The sequence below is a fragment of the Anabrus simplex genome, chromosome 1, assembly GCF_040414725.1.
Source record: "Anabrus simplex isolate iqAnaSimp1 chromosome 1, ASM4041472v1, whole genome shotgun sequence".
NCBI lineage: Eukaryota > Metazoa > Arthropoda > Insecta > Orthoptera > Tettigoniidae > Anabrus > Anabrus simplex.
The window spans coordinates 1,748,521,853-1,748,543,923 of NC_090265.1; the positions used below are offsets into that span (position 1 = coordinate 1,748,521,853).

The following is a 22,071-nucleotide window of genomic DNA, read 5'->3' on the forward strand; positions in this document are numbered from 1 at the left end:
ATGCCTGATATTATCGATCTGAGTCACTACTTAATCAACATCATAGCATCTGGCTCTTAATAACGAAGTTAATTTCTGAACGTATATACATCTATTATGATCTTCACCTCAGTCCGCTTAATGACCTTGGGCGGTTCGTCAGTCAGTCAGAAAATATCGAATTATAGGGTGAAAACGCCTATCCACAATGAAAGCAAATATAAAACCACGTGTGAGCAGCAATAAGATATAACTCCAGTGTTTACAAATGTGACTGATAAACTCCATTTATGATTTATTTAACCATTCAGAAAAATAGTGAACTGTATTGTCCTTGTAAGGGAAAGGCAGGTAAGAACAATTGTCGTCTATTTCCTTTCTCACCTCCAATGATTTGCTTTGTTCTTCTGTTAAGCAGTAACCGACAGTAGTTCATTGTACGTATTAACTTCTTCAACCCGACAATACTACGTTAAGAATGATGATAACGTTTTCATGGGTGCTATAGCACGTATATAAACCCATGATAAATTTTTGTAAATAAGATGAGTGGTTTCCGAGCCCGGAACCAATAAAAATGAGGTATGTACTATCATAAATACTCTTTTACGAAAATAGTCAAAACCAAGATAATTTTGAAAACGTAAATATATATATATTATGAGAAAACATGATTCACTGGAAAAGACCTTAATGCTGGGGAAGACTGATGGTAACAGGAGAAGCGGGCGACAACGGACGAGGTGGATTGATGGCATCAAGGAAGCCACGGCTCTCAATTTAGAAAGACTTCGGAAAATAGTATACGGCAGGAAGAAATGGCGCACTGTGGTCTATGGGGTCACGGAGAGTCCAAAGCGACTAAACGACTAACAACAACAACAATTTTCATAAAATGTTTAAAATATAGCCATACTTTCCAGTATCGCCTCAATTAATGTAACTAAGTTTTCCACTCTGCCGAACACTAAATATAACAATTACGATCCTGTAACATACCTGTAAGACACATTATTATTATTATTCAAAAAATTAAAGTGTGAAAAATAAAGAACACACTATTAAACCGGAAATGTTTGTTAAAGGCACAATGTGTTCCTCAGCTAGCTGACTCTGCAAACTCTTCAAACACAAATCCTTATACAGCCAAAGATTAATTAAACAATATGCGTGGCACGTTACTTAAGTTCACAAAGATCTAATATTTTCAGTCACAACTGAATGTGAATAACAATTTTTTTCTTAACGTCGCACCGACACAGATAGGTCTTTTGCGACGATGGGATAGAACATGCCTAGGAACTGGAAGGAAGTGGCCGTGGCCTTAATTAAGGTACAGCCCCGGCATTTGCCTGGTGTGAAAATGGGAAACCACGGAAAAAATAACAATTTAAAAAATCAATACCAACATAAGCATGTTATTGCTAGGCTCGGAAAAATAAAAGGAACAGGATGTGGAAAGATTTGTAAGGGGGTGAGATAAAAATGCCTGATCTCACCAGGACTGTTCAATGCCTTTGCCGAATTTATCCCGATTCAGTCCATAAAGAATATCGATACCATTGTGAAAGTTGGAGGAAGAATTATCCAGAATATTAAACTTACCCATGATCTGGGGTTCCCGACAGGAAATTTAAACACTCTTAACAAGAATAGTATAGTGTCTCAATGACAGGCACGAAGTATGGAATGAAAATCAATCTCAAAAAGGCAATACTTCTGATGATAAGTTAACGCCCACATATTTTGCAAGCTACCATAAAGCTAGAAGAAATCCAACAACTGAAACAGTTCAGGTATATCTAGTACGTAGTGAAGGATGGTATTCGGTGTGAAACTGTAATCAGAAGTCACACAGTTAAAGCTGAGGAGGAATTTCGAAAATATAAATAAAAAAATACAACATCATTACAGACCGTTATGCCTTTTAGCGTTCAGTCTGCAAGCCTCTGTGAATTTACTAAACCTCTCCACAATCCTCTATTAGCAACTAGTGATGTGGCCTCATTTAGTTCTATACCTCTTATCTTTAAATCGTTAGAAACTGAGTCTAACCATCGACAAAGATGATGATGATGATACCTATATGGCCTCAGGTACAGTGTACAGGCATTCTGGTTTGACACGATCAAGGTTGCCTGCGTGTACATTTCGACGAACTCTATCAATGGCAAAGAAATACAACCTCTGTTGGGCGATCTATGGTTGAATTTTAATTAATTTTATTGGGTAAACACCGGATGTGTTACCAGAGATGTGGTACACCGTACGACATGGTATTTCGAATGGACTTCTTCCTACCCTTCAGATATCCGACTACCTCTGCCGGGTCTGGATCCACACTCTTGGGATCGGGAGGCCAACACTCTACAACTAATCCACAGACGGAGGCACTGAAGAACTACGGAGAGGTTATAAGGGCAGCTCACGCACGACACATCCACCTGGAGGCCATTCATCACAGGGACAAACCAGTCTCAAGAATGATTACTAGGGCCCAGATGTTTATGACCTAGAAATGTTAGAAATATGCAAACATTTATGACCAAAAATGTATTTTTTGGTCACATTTTCGAAAACTTCAAAATTTTGCCACTGTTTAAATTAAACATTATATTGAAAATATACTTTTAAAATCTAGAACTGTCAATAATAATAAATAAGTAATAATTAGAGTCCGGATTTTTATGCATTAATAGGTTAGAATGCAAACTTATTGCAGCGAGTAGCAAGTATAGTCTACCTTCACAACGGTTATGCTACGGGGTTTGCATAAACATGAGAGGTACGTCCCATCAGAACCCCTATATTTCTTGTTGCTCTTGCTACGTTATGGAAGAGCGAGTGGCCGACACTTCCTACTAACCAAATTAGTTTGCAATCTAACCTGAAACTGCATAAAAATCCGGGCTTTAGTAATAATATTAATTTTATTATCATATTTTGAATTTATTTAACTACTCATTCCAAAGGTAACTCTCGACTCTGTACAGAATGAAATAAATGTCACATTTTGATCGGCGATCAGAAATAATTACAATAGCAAATTACATAATATATTAAAGTTTTCAAATAGGAATGATCTTCTATTTTCACGCAACACTGACTTGTAACGGGAAAAGGACGCTCAATATTGCAGGATGTTATTGGGCCATATTTGAAACACGTCAAATCATTAGAGTCCAGTTGAGGCTCACCTTTCTGTCGCTTTACACTCATCATATGTCTCCTTCTACACAGCTTCTCTCCTTATTCAGATAAATATAAATGGAATAAAAAGATAAAAGAGCCTCCGTGGCTCAGACGGCAGCACGTCGACCTCTCGCCGCTGGATACCGTGGTTCAAATTCCGATCATTCCATGTGGGATTTGTGCTGGAAAAAGCGAATGCGGGACAGGTTTTTCTCCGGGTACTCCGGTTTTCCCTGTCATCTTTCATTCCAGCAACGCTCTCCATTCTCATTTCATAGCATATATCAGTCATTACTAAATCCACTTTGGGAGTGGCGACCCCATCGTACTAATAGCCTATATATGATTCATTCATTACATCCCTGACCCGGTCAATGACTGGAAGACAGGTTGTAGGTTATTCAAAAAGATAAAAATATGACAAAAACACGAAAATTCGCGGGAAATAGTCACCGTAGATAAAATCATGCTTAACTTGTATTTTCCACGGAAATAATTTAAAGATAAACATATGACGTGACATAAACATCCGGCCCTACTGATTGCACATGATGATTATGAATAACAGGACCAGTTACGGCACAAATGCATCAACATAAATGCAGCATAAACTTTAATGTGTAGTCACACGTCATCCATGTCAGAGACAATGTCGTCCTGAAGATTTGATTTCCGTCATCTGTGTGTCGACAAATTAGTGAGCATAACTCTTGAGCTAACGCGATTACAAGAGTGGACACAGTCACGATAAAATAAGAAGGCTAGAACAATGAGCGCCCAGACAAGCCGTAATTCGTTTAATTGTCCACTCGAGCCGGCTAATCACCAAAACCGCGCGCTTGCAAGCTCAACGCTTTTCCGCCAGAGTAAACGCTTTCACAGCGGCTTTATAAAACAAAAATCAATTATTCAATTGGAGGGATATGTTAATACGCAGAAAGCAGGAACATAAAATGCTATCGAACAATACCAGGTAATCTACGATGGCACGGTTATGTCCACTGACGTACCCTGAAAATGAAATGCATGCTTTTCAAAATAATTTTGCATTTCATTCGACAATGTCGTACATGGAAACTAAAAACAAAAACAAATTAGTTGAAGTAAAATTAGCTCCTGAAGGAACTTGCAATGTTTGTCCCGCGTGTCCTCACCCGAGTTTAATAATAATAATAATAATAATAATAATAATAATAATAATAATAATAATAATAATAATAATAATAATAATAATAATAATAAACATACAAAATTGTCTGGAGCAGATACAATTAAAAATCTAAAACCCAAAACGAAAAATTACAAAACTACAACACAGTTGTCAAAGCAGAAGGTTTTATGTATTAGAAAGTCTGATAATTGGTGGCATATCACAAATTAAAAAATATCGATAAACAAGAGAGGAAAATTCTCAGGAAAATTTTAGGACCTAAATGCGAAAATTATATTTGGGTGAAAATGTAATCTATCAAGTAACAGAAAAAATTACAAACACTATTAGAAAAAGAACACTAAAATTCTATGGCCACCTGATCAGGATGGATAACAATAGGCTAACAAAAGAAAATACTAAATCTCGCAGTATCTCTAAAAAAATCACAACTGGCTTAAAAAAACAAAGATCTTCGGGAAATTGGTATAAAGGAAGAAATCTTGCAAGACAGAAAAACATTCAGAAATCTCATAAACAAACGCAGTTTTGCTGATCAACCTAAAAGACAAGCTACAGGATGGACGGAAGAACGCAAAAAGAAGCACAACGAAAGGATGAAGAGATTTTGAGAAGACAAGAAGAAACATTGTGCTAAATAAGTTCACACGCGCTTCTTAGTCGGGCATAACGAATCAAATAGTAATAATAATAATAATAATAATAATAATAATAATAATAATAATAATAATAATAATAATAATGTCATTTGCTTTACGTATCAGTAACTACTTTTACGGTTTTCGGAGACGCCGAGGTACCTGAATTTAGTCCCGCAGGAGTTCTTTTACGTGTCAGTAAATCTACCGACATGAGGCTGACGTATTCGAATTCCGTCTCTAAAATGCTAATCTTTAAGAATCCTTATATTTTGTTTCCTTGTTGTTGTCTAGTGTACAACAATTTATCTCTGTATTAATGTCGGTTCTGATTCGTAAACCATTCCCTCTGCGACTTAGCTGTAGTGCGTTGACCTCCGAATTCTAAGATCGCGGGTTCAAAACCGACAAAGACAGTCGGATTTATGACGGACGAAAACTGTCCTTTCCGCACTCCATGTCGTACTCAAACTCTGCTCTCAATGATGTGTACAGTGGTTAAGTGTAAGAGAGGGCCAAGAGCCCTAACTTCGCCACCTACAAAGGCATGATAAATAAATAAATAAATAAATATCGGCATGTTAACTACCACTGGTGATATAACCAGTGTTTGTCCGGCAAAATTAATTAAAAGTAAGCAATATGTCGCCCAATAGAGTTCCAACTTCTCTCTCATCTGGCCGAGTTAACGGAATGTTTGAACTAATACACAGGCACCCTGAATGGAGTCAAATTCCTGCACATGGTAGCTGAGGCCATACGATTATTATTATTATTATTATTATTATTATTATTATTATTATTATTATTATTATTATTATTACAAAAGTCGTAGAAAAATCATTATTTAAATGATAAATCCGTAAAGAAAGGTTTTATGTATGACCAATCCTTGTTCCGTTTCTCTACGGGGTCGGGTATGAAGCGAGATGGATCTTCGTAGCGAGTTGATTTACGACCGGATGCCCTTCCTGACGTCAACCTCATCATAGGACTTAATGTGATGGAAGGAATGACGTTTTATGTGAAATTAGGAAGGGACAGATTGAAACCCGGTGCCGGTACATAGCCGACTCCTGAAGAATAGCACCAAGGAGTCTTCTCAAGGCTTAACGTCTCCATCCGACGGACGAATCACTATCAACAGCCCTCACTTCGTATGAGCACTGTGGAGAGATTTGGAATTAAACCCAGGCTTCTGGCACACGATCTGCCGGCCAACATTCTGATGGTGAACATTTTTTCGACCAACGGGGTTCAAACCAGTTAACCACGATGTCATACCATGAAGTTTTCACGCCTTAACGGTCATGGCCAACAAGCGGGCGCTCAAGGTTACTAAATACTTTAAAGGAAACTATCATTACTTCACTCAACCGCAGTGTATTGTTCTTGATAACGACGCATCACTAACCACAAGAGGCTGCCTCCACAAAGTAAGCCGTATGTTTTATCTGGAACAGAGAGGAACTGCGGCTTGGTGATTGATCACTAGCTCGTTAGAACTAGGAAAGAAACAAAGAACACTTTTTTATGAACTTACCTCGAGAGGATATTTATGGACTGCTCAATCACGTGAATACAACCAGGAAATTCAGGGGCGGAGAAGTAATATCGATCAGAAGTCTGTGCACGTTACAATAATGAGCGCTGCAAGCTGCAGTGCGCCGAAATGGTAGAAAGTGACAGAGCATTAGCGCGGTGAGACATGTCTATAGGGTAGTTTGATTTTCTCTAATGAGTGAATGAGTGGGAGGAGCAAAACAAATGCACAAAGTAGTTCTTATTACGAAGAAGAGCTTTGTTCCTGGCTATTCGTCGCACCGTTTCTGCCAGGTCTTATGGCAACACTAGTAATAATAATAATAATAAATGGGAAAATCAACAAAATAGATTAATATCGGTAAGCCAGTTAAAGATAAAATTCACATCAAATGTTTGGGTTTCGCAGATGATCTGGTGATTCTAATTTCTAACAATAGACAAGAAGCAATTCAGTCCCTGGGAAAAACTTCATGCAACTGCATCTACAAATTGGACGCGAAATCTCCTATGAGAAAACCCGATATACTATATAAGGATCTCCTCAATACTTAAGCAAAGAACCTTTCATAAATCAGTTTGTCAAAATCTCTCGGGTAAATATATTCAAACCATTAGGGTAAATGACCAAACCATCGAGAAGCAAACAGAGAGAGAATTTCTAAATTACAAAAAAGCGTACGGATTCACATGGAACAGATACAACAAAAATCAGCACCATAACAATGTAATTAAACTGAATCATTACATGCATCAAAAACCTTGATCACTGGAGGCAGATCACTGACTAACACTTCAGGAAAACAAGAAAGGAAAGTTCTTAGGAATTGCTTGTTGTACTCTTGTTGTTGTAGTTGTTGTCGTTGGGAAATTATGTTTTAACCTTACTTTATTATAACTTGTAGTTTGTAGTAAGCTGGTTTTGTAAGCCACAGTGTTAAGCATGGAAATAATTAAGTTGTGTATGAAACTGTATAATACGATGATGCTGGATTTAGAATGTTAAACCAGTAGTATTTCTTGTAATATTTTCTTCCCATGGAATCTTGTTGTACTCTTGTTGTTTGTTGTTGTTGTTGTTGTTGTTGTTCTTGTGGGGTGATTATGTTAACTTTACTTTATTATTACACTACTGTAAGTGATCATTGCCACCGGGATATTTCCCATTTGCAATGTATTTGTTAATAATAAATAATAATAATAATAATAATAATAATAATAATAATAATAATAATAATAATAATAATAATAATAATAAATATTTGGCCCAGCATGCATAGAAGGAGTGTAGATGGAAAGAAGGTCTCCTGAATTATATGACCATTCTGAGAAAATACCCGGCACTATTAGAAAAGAACGACTGAAATTTTAGGGCCATATTCAAAGAATGGACAGTGAAAGACTTACTAAAATGATATTTAATGATACCTCGAAATTGAAAAAGACTTTCAAGAAATCAGCATAACATGTGAAATTATATGGGACAGGCCTAGCTTTAGAACATTGGTGAATAAACATGTTTTTTTTTAAATCCAAGAGGATAGATAGATAAGAGATGGATGAGCCCTGTCTTCGCAGAGCTCCACACGCACACCCTTTGTGCCAATCCAAGAGGAGAACCACAAGTGTATGGACGGAAGAGCGGAAGAAAAAATACAACGAGAGGATGCAGAGACCCTGGGAAGAGAAGAAAGCAAATTCATCTGCTAAATAAGTTCAATAATCTGTGAAAATTAATAATTACTACGGGCAAAAGTGTGATGTGTAAACATTTAGATATGACGTCATCTACGCTGTCTACTTGTGAATTTTTGATAGTGAAGGCCTTCCATTCTTCGACTGACAATTACATTTTTTTTAAAAAAATTCGGAATATTGACTATCCTAGAAATCTGAATGGCTATTTATCGCACCTACGTGCACTTGTTTTTATATACATTCACCAGTTTATCGCACTGAAACGTCGTCAATATTACATTTGACCGCAGACCGCACAATCAACAGGACGTAACCGTGTTATTCTGAAGAAGTCGACAGCCGACATATTAGGAAACTGCGGCTCAAAGAGTTTAAAATGCAAAAATAAAACAGTAGGCTATATTTCCATGCTGAAAATTGTGTTCTCCCCATAGTTTATGAATACCTACGCATTCGATTTTTTTTTTTCACACTTCTATGGCTAAATGGTTACCGTGCTGGCCTTTGGCCTAGGGGATCCCGGGTTTATTTATAATTTTTTATTATTATTTTATTATTATTTAATGTTGTAGTTATTCCCTAAAAAGTCAAAATAAATACAATTCTAGATCCAGATTTTCTCTAGATAAATTCTCGAGCTCTCGTTATATAATTACAGATATAACAGTATAAACAGATTTATACACAATTAAAGGAGGACAGTTTGAACTACTGGTACTTATAATTATGTTTGAGTTTAAAAAATATTCTTCATAATGAAAAATCAAAACTTCAAAATATTTTACTTCACTTTAAATGTATCCACGTTCAAACTCTGATACACACATTTCCTTTCTTTCACATTGATAAGTTTTTACTGGAAAATTTCTTTAAAACAGTATTTAATTCACAAAAAATATATATTTGAAAACGCTACTTTTAAAACAATCGCAAAATTAAATCTGCAATACCATTACAATTATTATTATTATTATTATTATTATTATTATTATTATTATTATTATTATTATTATTATTATTATTATTATTATTATTATTGTACCGGGCGGTACATCTCCACGACGCAAGTTCAAATCTTGCGCCAATTGAAACTTCTCTACTGGAGAAACTTGGAACTTTAACTAGTGAACTAATTCCACGGTTATTCAGAAGATGTCACTGAGTGTTTTTGAACGATTAAGGAGTGTGGACAATCTCTAACAGATGTCTCTACCAAAAACTATGATAACGCACCCTGGTGTAAAGGAATGTACTCTCCTGAAGAAATATTGTATTCCTAAGTTTTGTTTTTACTAAATTTTGCTCTGTGGTTTGTGGGTTGGCAACAGTTATCCTTTCTTTCCGCCTGTTTTGAATTTAACAAATCTCTAATTTTTGTAATTAATTTCTGACCAATAGTGTCTTTCTTTTTCGATGTTGATGTGTAACTTTTAGCTATCCAATAAAATTGAGGGGGTGTGTCTACTCATTCCTGAAAGGTCTCGAATTTTCCACGAGGGTATAAAAACTGCTGATTTTCTTGTCTCCGTGCCACTAATATAACATCTAATTCAGTGTGTGAATATGTAGCAGGGGACGGGACGCGCCTCTTTCTCCAAGCAGCAGTTCTTCAACAAGGTAATGGCCTGTTAACATCTTTATTTCTTGCTAGCGCAGCAGTTTAACTCTCGGGGAGGTTTCGAATCCTTTAATATGTAACCCATCTCTTTAAAATGTAAATTCCTTTTCTGTCTATGTAAAATCTACAAATATCTTTTACTGTAAAGCGGGGATAGAGAGTGCTTCACCCTCTCGAGCTCCCCTTCATTTTTGAAATTAAGGTGACCACGTTTCCGTAACCGTTTCTTCTCCTACTTAATGTGTTAAAAGTTTTCTCATACGGGTCACCCCTCTAGCTTGGGATTAGCCCCTGTATTATCGGCCTAGCACCACATAGGTTTTTAAACAAAAAACTTTAGTGTAAGAGTGCAGGTAATCGCCTCCATTCAATTTTGTATTTTGGGCCATTTTTTGAACTCGTTTTGTTTTCCTTCCTGTGCAGACCCAGTAGATTGGGTACGTGGTACCCCTGTACCATTATATTTGGGCCTTGAGGGCAATTTGGAGTGAAGTTTGTTGTGGCCTTTGATAGGCTTGTAAAATTGAGAGCGGGTCTGCTCTTTCCTAAATTTGATCTCTGCGTGCCTCTAGGAGGCTTAACATTGTAATTAGGAGCAAGTGCTCCTTGGCATGATGGGGTTTTCTGCCCCTTTGTTCTATTTTGTACCCTGAGTAAAGTTGGGCTAATAGCTCAAGATTTGTGATTGTGGGGCTCGAAGCCCGGACCTTGTAATTATCCCCTAACACTTGTAATTTCTTTGTATTTGATTTTGGCTTGTTGTTGACTTGTTATGTTTTCAAATTCTATGTTACCATTGTTAAGTGTCGAAAATATAACCTTTGTTAAAGTTTTAAATTAACTTTAATTTTGTAGTTGAGACCTATTCCAGCCCGCACCTTCTTTCACCTCTAACTACCACGGATATCTCCGTAACAATTATTATTATTATTATTATTATTATTATTATTATTATTATTATTATTATTATTATTATTCAGAGTTTGTCCCGCCAGGTGGCAGGGTCCGCTACATACAATAGATTCCCTGTCTCCATTTAGTTCTGTCCTAGCCCATGTCTGGTTGGAGATTTACCCTCCTCAGTTCTTTTCAAAGACTATCAGTCCACTTCTGTTTTAAAATGCACAGTTAGACACTACATAAATACAAATTAAAAGCACTCCGTTCATTTTCTATTGCTAGACTTGTTAGGGCAGCTTCATCATCACGTTCAGACTGCACAAAGCGTTTGCATCCTCTGATGGTGCTGAACACTTATTGAAACCTGGAACTGGGGATGGAGCCTTTCCCATACCTTAGGTTATCATCCAAGTCATCACTATAATTTTTTCTTTGCCTTTAACGTGTTCTGTAGTACCAATCTCATCTAGATTCCCTGATGACATAATAGCTGAACACACTTTATTAAAGTATGACACTGATACAAGCCTGGGATGAAACATCTGGAACGCACGAATTTGGAAAACAACGGAACAAAATAACAATAGTGAAAGGACAGGGAAGGTAACTACTTACGGAAATCCGTAACGGCCGGCAACTATGTATTACTTAATTGATAGCCAGTTTCCCTGTTGTTATTGTTAGGATTTCTACGTATTTCCACAGCTTCCCGTATAATCCTGGACCTGTATTGTCTAGTGTGGGTAAGAACTCGAACATCTTGGAACATGACATCATGATCCGAAGATAGGGCGTGCTCAGCTATTGCTGATTTGTCTAGCTGCCTGGTCCAGGGTTAACTGTTACGTGACCCCCTCCCAGACTGATTCTGATGGTGTCCGCTTCGAATGCTAACACTGTACCGCGTACGACGAGTCATCTGGTGACGAATGCATACACTACACTCCAGGATAAAAAAAAAAAAAAGGAGGGACAAAATTAATATGACGACAAATTATTCACAAGAAGTACTGGACCAGTGAATCTTTCCTAGCTTCTTGATCAGACAACTTAGGGCCTATGCAAGAAAAGTTATCGTTTGGGTTGTGAATTCATACATCTATTCAAATGTTCAACAGTACGAGAGTATTTATGCTGCAGTTTTATTGAATTATTTGTCATCCTTTTGATAACTACACAGCAGCCAAATGCACTTTTCTCCAGGAACACACTGACAAATGTAATGCTTTTTGTCAAGATAACTTAAGCTCTTCACTTAGCAAGTGTCAGTGGTAATGCCAAGGAAAACAATGTAGTAAAAGCAACAGCTTGGAAGGTGCAGTGAAGAGTATTCTGCCAGTATGAGACGCCAGCAATATTTCTGTCTGGTTGCGGACAAACTACTGAGGAATGTCTTACACTAATTGTTTGTGAGGGCACATAGATCTGACAATATGGAACATTTATGTGTACAAGAATAAACACACAACAGCCGGAAACACTGTACAGCTTTCATTGTGTTGCTCTGATCATTATGACCTTATCAAATAAAGTCGAGCAGTCTACTAACTGCCAAGAGTTCAATCCCCCGAGAGTCATTTCAAAGAGAGGAAAAAAAGGGGGAAGCCAATTACACTGTAATTGCCCTCTGCAACTACGGGCGCCAACTATTAAATGTAGCAGCACATCCTACTCACCATAAGCGACCCATGTTTAACACACAGCGACGTCAGCGACCTGCCCCAACTCGGGTCTGCCTGCTCCTCACTGCAACATACGAATATATTATTGGAGTGTGTAATGGTAGCTTCACACAAATCAATAATATAAAAATTCTCAGAGAACACAAATATTTAAGCAAAGTGACGAATAAGAAGATTTCATTGATAGTTTTCTCCTATAATGTAGCCTAATTAAATGTTTAAAATTCTTCGTGCATCAGCACTTGTTAACAGCTGACTTTTCTCACGAATTTCAGTTTTAAATTACTCAATGTACAGCACATCTTCAAATGTCTTCAGAAACTAAAGATGATAGTTATTTCACACTTTACAATTTGTTTAACGTGGCACCGACACAGATCGTTCTTATGGCGATGATGGAATAGGCTTAGGAGTGGGAAGAAAACGGTCGTGGCATTAATTAAGGTACAGCCCCAGCATTTGCCTGGTGTGAAAATGGGAAACCACAGAAAACCATCTTCAGCGCTGCCGACAGTGAGGCTCGAACCCATTATCTCCAGGATGCAAGCTCACAGCTGCGCGCACCTAACCGCACGGCCAACTCGCCCGGTAAAATGTGTTTGTGGACTAGCGAAAAAAGAGGTACTTAAATGTGTACAATCAACCGCACAAAAACTGGCCGGCAAAGATATAATTAATTTTATTCATTCTCGAAACGCGAGGGTATCCGTCAACGGTGGATATACGGTGGACAAAGAGAAGACAGTTCAATCAACCAATCAATCAATCAATCAATCAATCAATCAATCAATCAATCAATCAATCAATCAATCAATCAATCAATCACCTGTATTTCGGCAGTAGCCCAGGTGGCAGATTCCCTATATGTTGTTTACCTAGTCTTTTCTTAAATAACTGCAAAGTATCTGGAAATTTATTGAACATCTAAACCAAACCAAACCTCACGGCGTAACAGCCCAGAAGGGCCATCGCCTACTAAGCGACCGCTGCTCAGTCCGAAGGCCTGCAGTTCATGAGGTGTAGTATGGTGAACACGACGAATCCCCTCAGCCGTTGTTCTTCGCTTTTTAGACAGGGGCCGCCATCTCACCGTCAGATAGCTTCTCAATTGTAATCACGTAGGCTGAGTGGACCTCGAGCCAGCCCTCAGATCCAGGTTAAAATCCCCGACCTGGCCAGAAATCGAAGCCGGCGCCTCCAGCACGCTACCCTTTCACCGCGAGGACGGCTTATCGATCATCTCCCTTGGTAAATTATTCCAATCCTTAACTCTCCATCCCATAAATGAACATTTGCCCAAATTTGTCCTCTTGAATTCAAACTTTATCTTCATATTATGATCTATCCAACTTCGAAAATCTCGATTCAAGTGCATTCGTGTACTAATGTTATTCGACGCTATCTCTCCACTGACAGCTCGGAACATAGGCTACTTAGTCGACCAAGGTTAACAACATTTCCGTAACACTATTCTCCCCCCCCCCCCCCCGAAAATCACCCATAACCAATCGTGCTGCTTTCCTTTCCATGTTTACCAGTTCTCGTATCAAGTAATCCCGGTGTGGGTCTCTCTGGGGTCTTACCAGAGACGTATACGCCTTCTCCTGTTCATCCTTACTACAACCCTTAAATACACTGATAACTACGTGGAGAGTTAACCTTTCTTTACTCCTCGTTAATGGAATTACCCCAATGAAGATCATTCCTTATATTATGACCTAAGTACTTCCAGTGATCCCCATGATGTGGAATCACAGCATCAACGCAGTAATTAAAACTGAGAGAACTCTTTCTCACGGTGAAACTTAAGCCTAACTTTTCATCTCATTTACCATCGTACCCTTGTCTGCTGTCCGTCTCCCAACAGTGTCGAGATATTTTGTAGTCGCTCACAATCCTGTAACTTACTATTGTATACAGTATATCATCATCCACAAATAGCCTTATCTGTGATTACAGTTCTTTACTCATATCATTTATATACATCGGGAAAAGTAAAGGTCCAATAATAGCGCCCTGTGGGACCCTCCTCTTAATCATTACAGGATCAGATTACGCTTCAGCTGCTCTAATTCTCTGAGTTTTATTTAACTAGACACTTTGCCGCTCATTCGACCTCTCTCTTGCCTAGTCTAATAGCTCTCATTTTTGTCAGTAGTCTCCCATAATCTACTCTATGAAAAGCCTTAAATAGGTCAATAGCGAAACAGTTCATTTGACCTTCTGAATCTAAAATATCTGCTATATTTGCTGGAATCCTACAAGATGAGTCTCACTGAAGTAACCTTTCCTAAACCCAAACTGATTTTTTTTCAAACCAGTTATTAATTTTGCAAACGTGTCTAATATAATCAGAAAGAATATTTCCCAGAGCTTATAAACAAGACACGTCAAGCTCACTGGTCTGTAATTATCCGCTTTAAATTTATCACCGTTTCCCTTATACTCTGGTTACAAAGAATTGTATAAAACACAACGCTCCACAAATATCAGCCACTAGTTATTTCTCTTTATACACTAATCTTCGGAGTTGCGGTGCTATGCTGGATTTCGGAAGAAAATAATAATCCGAAAATTTGCCAATCTTAACAAGCCTCAGTGCCAGTTTCAATTAGTGATATTCTACCACCATTCACGCTGCACATATGACTACTTTACCCCGCAGACCTGTGTTTAGTTCAGAATACCTGGATCGGATAGGAATGTTATTAAATCTCGCCAGCTATTTACGCTGCCGCAAGCCTTTCGCAGTGCGATAGAGGTGAGTTGAGCACTGCATTACTTTATACTTCCATACTGTTTCTCTTTATAGCAACTGGACCATATTATCAGTAGTTTTCAAGATCATCGTATATTTTCCTAAAATAGAAAATCACCGGGCGAGTTGGCCGTGCGCGTAGAGGCGCGCGGCTGTGAGCTTGCATCCGGGAGATAGTAGGTTCGAATCCCACTATCGGCAGCCCTGAAAATGGTTTTCCGTGGTTTCCCATTTTCACACCAGGCAAATGCTGGGGCTGTACCTTAATTAAGGCCACGGCCGCTTCCTTCCAACTCCTAGGCCTTTCCTATCCCATCGTCGCCATAAGACCTATCTGTGTCGGTGCGACGTAAAGCCCCTAGCAAAAAAAAAAAAAAATAGAAAATCGAACCAATCTCAAAATAATCTTATAATCTCATAACTAGGGCTCCGAAATTGAGGAAAAGTCCTTTTCTCTTCTCGAGCGTCCGGAGATGAGACCCAACATAATATATGTTCATTCTAGGTCATTGTAGGCTAGGAAAAGGTGGCTTTTATTTGTCCTTTTTTGTCTTCGGTGTTTTTTTATTATATGTATATTTTAGCATATTTTTAGGTCTTAGTCTTTCTTTTGTAACTTCACCTACTTTGGACTACCTTTCTACTGCCCTACTCAAACATATTTTCTGCAGTAAGAGAAAATGAAATGAAATCGAAATGAAATGACAATGAAACTAATGCTTGAAAAATCCAGGGGTATCAAATTATTGTATGGAAAGTAGAAAAATTTTATGTGAGTGTTTTTGAAGTGGAAGATCTCACTTGCTTCAAGTATGAATCCTTAACATACTTTGATATGGAGAGAAATGTCTAGATGTTTTGCAACGTGCTGTTTGAAAATCGATGATTCTTTACACTTAAGAACCCGGAGATGACTACTGTGATATACTTCAAAGCTGAGGTAAGGTTTCCGAATTCCTATTTCTGTAACCTTACTGTGGTTAAGCCAAATATGATTCCATTTATACTAATTTGTATTTCTTTTTCTAAGATCTCCATTGCGAGTTCGCTGAATTCATTCTTTGTGGAAAAAAAAACACTTCATTCCCAATTATGCAAGTACTTTTTTTGAACAAACACGGACTCCCTTTCTTTAAATTATGTTAATCTATGATGATGCTTGTTGTTTAAAGGGGCCTAACAGCTAGGTCATCGGCCCCAAATGGTAAGAGGTGAACGGAACGAAAATTAATATTTCAAAACTTATCCACTGACTAGAATCTAAAACGAATGAGGATGAAAAAATGATCGTGAAACAAAAACAATCAGTGGATCCAATTCACAAAGCCTGAATTACTGGGACGATGCATTATTATCTAAAGGGGTCCAATATCCAGGTCGCTGGCCCCTCATAATGGTACTCATCTCTGGGAGGTAGAGCCATGGTGTTCCTCCTATAGTGGTACTAATCACAGGTAACGTAGACTCATGGTGTTTCTCTAATGGTGGTAGTAATCACCGGAAATGTAGACCTATCGTATGTCGCACACGATGGCATCACTCACAGGTAACAAAACCCCATGGGGTTTCGCACATAGTGGGACTAATCACGAGCGCCGGTATTTCCGCGATGTCCCTCACTAAGTGGAACTAATCACAGGCAACGTATACTCATGGTGTTGCTCCCATACTGCTACTAAGCATAGGCAATATAGACCCACGGTGTATGCTACATTAAGGTAAAAACATCAGGTAATACAAACCCATGGTATTCGTCATATAATGGAACTACTCTCAGGCAACGCATATCCATGGTTTTCGCGTATAGTGGTACTTACCACGGGCGCCAGTCAAACCCGTGGTTTTTCTCACATAGCGGTACTAATCACAGGCAACGTACACCCATGGTGTTTCTCGTAAAGTGGTATTACTCATAGGTAGCGCAGAGCTATTCTGAACCCAGGGGAACCGACCCATTCCAGCACAGTGTTACGGCACATTGACATTAGATCGCGCAACCGAATGCCCGCTCCTCCGCTTCGGTGGAGGACACAAGATCGTAGACCCTATTAATCACAGAACCGTGGTGTCCCTCACATAAAGGCACTACTCTTTGGTAACATACATCCATGGTGTTCCTCACATGGGGGTATTAACTGCAAGTAACGTCGACCCATGGTGTTCCGCACGTAATGGTACAAAGCACAAGCAGTTTCGTAGTTCTAATGTCATCAAACTGTGGTCGCCCCTTTTATTCGCCTTTTACTACAGGCAGGGGATACCGCGGATGTATTCTTCGTCTGCGTCTCCCACACACAGGGGGTTATGTTAATCTAAAAGTATATAATGCCTGAAGGGGCTGCCTGCCCGAGGCGATAAAGGCGTGCTCGGTTCGCCCGGAAGGGTTCGAATCCCCGTCAGGAAGTCGTAAAATTTAAGAAACGAGATTTCCACTTCCGGAGGTGCATATGGCCCTGAGTTTCACTCAGCCTACACCAAAAATGAGTACCAGGCTAATTCCTGAGGGCAAAGGCGGCCGGGCGTAGAGCTAACCCCTCTACCCCATCACGAGCCGACGTCAACAATGGTGGAAGCCTTTACCTTCCACTTCTCCAAGGGCCTTCAAGGCCTGTACGGAGGTGACGTTGCTTTTTTTATATAATGCCTGGAAGAGGAAGTAATTTCACTCCTATATGGTTTTTTTTTCTGCTAGTGGCTTTACGTCGCACCGACACAGATAGGTCGTATGGCGACGATGGAATAGGAATGGCCTAGGAGTTGGAAGGAAGCGGCCGTGGCCTTAATTAAGGTACAGCCCCAGCATTTGCCTGGTGTGAAAATGGGAAACCACGGAAAACAATATTCAGGGCTGCCGACAGTGGGATTCGAACCTACTATCTCCCGGATGCAAGCTCACAGCCGCGCGCCTCTAACCGCACGGCCAACTCGCCTGGTCCTATATGTTTGCACTGTATGTTACATACCACCACAATTTTGCATCTTAAAACATTATATTCATTCGTCCAATATGTATTTAACAATAATATTATGAATTAATTTGGATCGCATTTTCTTGTCCCTTTTGCCAGTTTTTTAGGTCCTTTCTGAATATGTTAAAGTCTTTTTACAAGTCCTTTTAGGCAAAGTACAGATCTTCAACTTCTGAGTCCTTCTGATAACTACCGTACACGTTGGCATCCCTGGCCAGAGATGAAGTTGTGGGCCTTTTACCCCGCGGACGTGACTGAGAAACAGCGACTGAGGTATTTGACCCAATACCTGGATAGTAAGTGACCGTAAAACTTCCATCAAATATGCAGCAGGTATTTGCTCCGTGTAAGAAAATAGAAATTGACTGAAATAGAATTCGAAGGTCAAGTCTCGAGAAGTTACGAAACCTTGAAATAATACATTCCACAAACTCGCAATACGTGAGTTCCAATCCAATTCGACCTAATTAAAACGAAGCTAATGTAAGTTTAACGACTTGGAATGTATTCCAAGAATTCAAAACAAAAACAACAGAAATAGCCGGCAGCAGCAGAGTGGCACATACCAGGAGACTTTTCGTTTATTGGATTATATCGTAAGCGAGCGAGCTCGCTAGCCTTCACATAAATTCAAATTAGTTAAAAGTCGCCAACGCAAAAGTCTAGACAGGCATTTGGTTTTATTTCGATGCACGCACAAGACTAGACAATACACAAAAGGATTCCTTCAAGTCATTACTAGACGCTACGAGTAGGACCACTCTTCCTTTTAATTTGGCATGACGACTAATTTCATTTATGGTTTTGAAGCGTTGACGCGGAAATGACATATTCCCCTCTGCTGCATGTAACTTTTAATTGATACTGATTTACAGTACAGTGACGTTGTCAACTCACAGGTGTGGCGTGGCACTGTTTAAAGCTACAGTTAATTTGAACAAGCAGTCCCCTCATCTCTTGACAAGAGAACATTATAGCGATAGACAGGCTGTTCCTGCAATACCATGCGTCTCCCCAGTTGGTGACAGATAATGTTAATAGAGTAAGTACAAGTTTCAAAACAAACAAAGTCATCTCTGTACAGGCCATGAAGGCCCTTGGAGGGGTGGAAGCCTCGGCACTTGATGGCGTAGAGTGGTTAGCTATACGCCCGGCCGCCTTTGCCCCCAGAAATTAACCTCGTGCTCATTTTTGGTCTAGGCTGAGTGAACCTCAGGGCCATGTGCACCTCCGGAAGTGGAAATCTCGTTTCTTAAATTTTACGACTTCCGGACTGGGATTCGAACCCACTTCCTTCCGGGCGAACCCAGCACGCCTTTACCGCCTCGGCAAGACAGCCCCTTCCAAAACAAGACTCATATTAAAAATGACCTATAATGATGGCTCAAAGGTGAAGGATATTAAATTTTGTCGTCCTTTGTTTAAGTAATAGAGCCAATCTCCTTACCTTATATACTTATTTTTCAAACTATTATGTCTGAGGAATTATGGCTGGCAGGGCAAACCGATGCATAGATGACACTAGCCACAGCCGTGGTTCTCTGGTTGCTCATCCATTAGTCCGTAGCCCGCACATCACAGTGAAAGGTGGAACAAGATCGCGTGTTGAGATGGGTGCGTTTACATCAAATTCAAAGAATTGTGAGCCTCCGAGACTCAGCGGCAGCACGCCGGCCTCTCACTGCTGGATTACGTGGTTCAAATCCCGGTCACTCCAAGTGAGATTTGTGCTGTACAAAGCGGAGGCAGGGCAGGATTGTTTTCTCCGGGTACTCCGGTTTTCCCTGGCATCTTTCATTCCAGTAACAGTCGCCAATATTATTTCATCCATCAGTCATTAATCAGAGGAGTGCGGCAGCCGCCACAATAATTACTATACTCGCCGTTAGATAGGGCTACATTCATTCCATTCCTGACCCGGGTCGAATGACTGGGAACAGGCAGTGGATTTTCATTCAAAGAACTGTAGAGTAAAAACAATCGGAACAAAATGAGTAAAAAAATAAAAAAACATTCCCGCGGAAAGTTAGTTTCGGTATTTTTAACTTATTAATTCATATCTACAAGGCTGACTTATTAATCAAGTTTTTTCTTTTTCTATTACCTGACTCTGAATAAAAATAATATATTGTTTGTGATCACTGAAGGTAATTTATTAATTTCTTAAGAGAAATGTACTCTCTCAAAAAGTGAAGTTTATTTTCGTTTCCACCTCCCATACTGCGTGCTACATTTTTATTTTACTGTTTTATTTGTTGTCGGACAGTGTATATTTGATAGAATCTGACGAGGATATTTCAAGAACGATATGTCATTCTAGTTTCTCTTTCAGGCATAATTCTGTCACCATGTATGTTTTTTTTTTCTTTTTAAGCAGTTCATACATTTTATTTATTCAAAATTAGTTTCGACAGACTGAAGAAATTGCTTCTCGTATGTTTTAACAACGTTTTATTTCTACAAGTTGCTTCACGTCGTACCGACACAGATAGGTCTTTTAGCGTCCATGGGATACGGAAGGCCTAGGAGTGGAAAGTAGCCGTAGCCTTAAGTAAGATATATCCCCGACATTTGTCTGGTGTGAAAATGAGAAAACACGGAAAACCATCTTCAGGGCTGCCGACAGTGGGGTTCAAACCCACTATCTCCCGAATGCCAGCTCACAGCTATGTGACCCGAACCGCTCGGTACTTTAACAAAGTATCCATATTTAAAACATTTCTGTCATTAGATCCGACTATAACTGGACATACCAGCCTTCAGATCTTCTGCTGTTGTAAGAAAATAATGGACTACACTATCTTCTAGCTACGCAACGTTTTGTAACTACAGTGCGTTCTCACTGGATGTTTCTGCATTAAACCAACGAGGTAACCATCTGACATGCTCACAACACGTTTTCTGCACGTACTCCAAACAACAACATAAAGGTAGAACACGTCTTTTTCTTTAGATCGCACCGACACAGATGGGTCTTATGGCGACGATGGGGTAGGAAAGAGCAAGGAGTGGGAAGGAAGCGGCCGTGGCCTTAATTAAGGTACAGCGCCAGCATTTGTTTTGTGTGAATAGGAAACCACGGAAAACCATCTTTAGGACTGCCGACAGTGGTGTTCGACTCCACTATCTCCCGAATTCAAGGTCACAGCTGTGCGCACCTAACGACACGGCCAGCTTGTTCGGTAACAACATAACAAAAACATTACCAAATATAATACATAATTGTGAAAGTCGTGGTCCCTTCATTCTTGAGCTATACACGGAATTAAGTGACCCAACGCTGCAAGGTTAATGACGTTTACAAGAACCCTAGAATGGTGGTGGTGGTGGTGATTATTGTTTTAAGAGGAAGTACAACTGAGCTACCATCCTCCATATAACACTAATAAGAGAGAGAAAATGGAAGGGATCCGACACTTAAAAATGAAGATATCGCCAAAGAAAGACAACGGCCACGAAGGGCGTGAAAATGAAAGACTCCCTAGGCCTCGAGTGTTATAATACCGTCGGGGTAGGAAAAGAACAAGAGTTGGTCAAGGGAGGTCGGATAGGATAGATGATAGGAGCATGGAATAAGTAAGTGGAAGCACTGCCAGGATTCAGCTGAGGGCCCCGTGATCGCCAACCCACTTTCCCAAGTTAAGAGTCTACTGCTTCGTAATATCCATCGGTGTTACGAACAGCAGAGAAAGTTGCCTTTCTGTATAGAACTCCCCAAAAATTATTCAAGGATGTCCTCCGGCGGTGCTGCCTTTAGCATAGCTTAACGTTAACACGGAAGAAAGTTTCACCAACTCTTAACTTGGCTTAATTTTCAGCAATGCAAGCGAGAGAAGACTTCATCATAAAGTTCTATCGACTGTACTCTGCAGCATTATCTCATGTGGTCTACTGCAGGCTTATTTACATCTCGCATGAATGATT

The 22,071-nt window shown here is 39.4% G+C and overlaps 1 protein-coding gene across 5 annotated transcripts in view; it reads right to left on the minus strand.

Moving 5' to 3' along the window:
* bsk (mitogen-activated protein kinase dJNK) overlaps nucleotides 1–22,071 on the minus strand; it is a 662,508-nt gene that overhangs the window by 184,925 nt on the left and 455,512 nt on the right. For all 5 annotated transcript variants that reach the window (XM_067138509.2, XM_067138506.2, XM_067138507.2 and 2 more), the window contains one exon: nucleotides 12,415–12,484. The gene's annotated coding sequence lies outside the window, so the exon portion shown is untranslated. The remainder of the gene's footprint in view (nucleotides 1–12,414; nucleotides 12,485–22,071) is intronic.